The sequence below is a fragment of the Carlito syrichta genome, unplaced genomic scaffold, assembly GCF_000164805.1.
Source record: "Carlito syrichta isolate Samal-C Ts95f unplaced genomic scaffold, Tarsius_syrichta-2.0.1 Scaffold302399, whole genome shotgun sequence".
Lineage (NCBI taxonomy): Eukaryota > Metazoa > Chordata > Mammalia > Primates > Tarsiidae > Carlito > Carlito syrichta.
Window position 1 is genome coordinate 297870 of NW_007246495.1, and position 1651 is coordinate 299520.

Sequence of the window (1651 nt, forward strand, 5' to 3'; positions counted from 1 at the left end):
ACTGCACTCCATTCCAGCCTGGACGACGGGGTAAGAGTCCAATACAAAAAAAAAAACAAAAACGAAAGAAAGAAAAAAAGAAAGAAGAAAGGATGGAAACAGAGTCCAGCAAAGGTGATTCTGAAGCATCTGGGAAACCCACCCAGAGGGTCAAGGCATCAGGGGGTGCCATCAGATGGGACCAGTTTGCAGAAGGGGCTACAGAGAACTCAGGGCTCCAGCCTAGGCTGCTTGTGGTGTCAGTGACAAAGCACTTATCAACCTTTCCTGCAGACTGTGGTGGACCCTCCTCTCCTTGCCCTTAGGCTCAGTCAGTTGGATGAGGCAGTGGGGGATGGGTGATGAAGGAACACCTCTTGACACAGGGCACCCCAGAGTGGATGCCTCTGACACAGAGCTCTCCAGGAGCCTTCAGGCACCCCAGAGTGGACGCTTCTGACATAGGGCTCCCCAGAAGCCACCCAGAATGAATGCTTCTGACCAGGGCTCCCCAGATGCCTTGAGCATCCCAGAGTGGATGTCACTCAGAGTGGACATTTATGACACAGCGGTCCCTAGAAGCCTCTGGGCACCCCAGAGATCAAGCCCAGTGGTGGGTTTTAGCTGGCAGGCATGGGAATGAGCTGAGCAGTCACTTTTTATTTCATAAGTGAAGGCAACAACAATCAAACTTGACTTTATGGTGCTAGACAGTAAGTCAGGTGAAGGCCAGGCCCAGGGCACACAGAATGGGCTCCATATATAAGTTGAATGAATGATAACTTCTAGCAACCTTATCTCTAAGTCAAAGTCCTTCCCACCCAACACTGTAACGTGAATCTCATGCCTTCATTTAGCTAGTCTCCCTCCCTCCCTCTCTCCCTCCCTTCCTTCTTCTCTCTTTCTTTCATCAGAGCTTTGCTCTGTTGCCCAGGCTGGAGTACAGCGGCACCACCATGGCTCACTGAAGACTCCAACGCCTAGGCTCAAGCTATCCTCCTGTGTTAGCCTCCCGAGTAACTGGGACTACAGGAGTGCACCACCACACCTTACTAATTAAAAAAAATTTTTTTTTTCTTGTAGAGACGAGGTCTCGCTTTGTTGCCCAGGCTGGTCTCGAACTCCTGGGCTCAAACGATTCTCCCGCCTCGGCCTCCCAGAGTGCTAGAATCACAGGCATGAGCTACTGTGCCCGGCCCCAGCAAGTATTTCTTGAGCATCTACTACGCAAGGTCCCGTTGCTAGGCAACCGGAGGAATCTGTCAGCATCACCCGTGTTGATAGTTGGAGTGACCCATTGGAGAGCTTGGCTTTTCTGGAGACCGAGGCCCCACCACACACCCTGTGGGGTTTCAGGCAGGAGCAGTGCAGTGGGGGTGAGGGGGCTAGCTCCAGGGCTAGCCCCTTTCTGGGAACGTGTCCAGGTCTCTTCGCTCCTGCGCCTGCTGGCTCCCCAGTCCCCGGGCCGCCGCCTCCCGGAGCTGCCGGGTCTTGGCAACTCGGCTTCCCCCGGGGCCGCCGCGCCTGTCTCCAGACCCTTTGCGGCGGCTGCGGTCGGGCAGCGGGGAGCTGGGGAAGCGCCCGACTTCCCCGGGCGGGGACTGAGCGGCCGACGCGGAGCGGTCCCAGAACAAAAGGCTCCTTCATGGCTAGCGCCGGGCTCCTCAGAGCG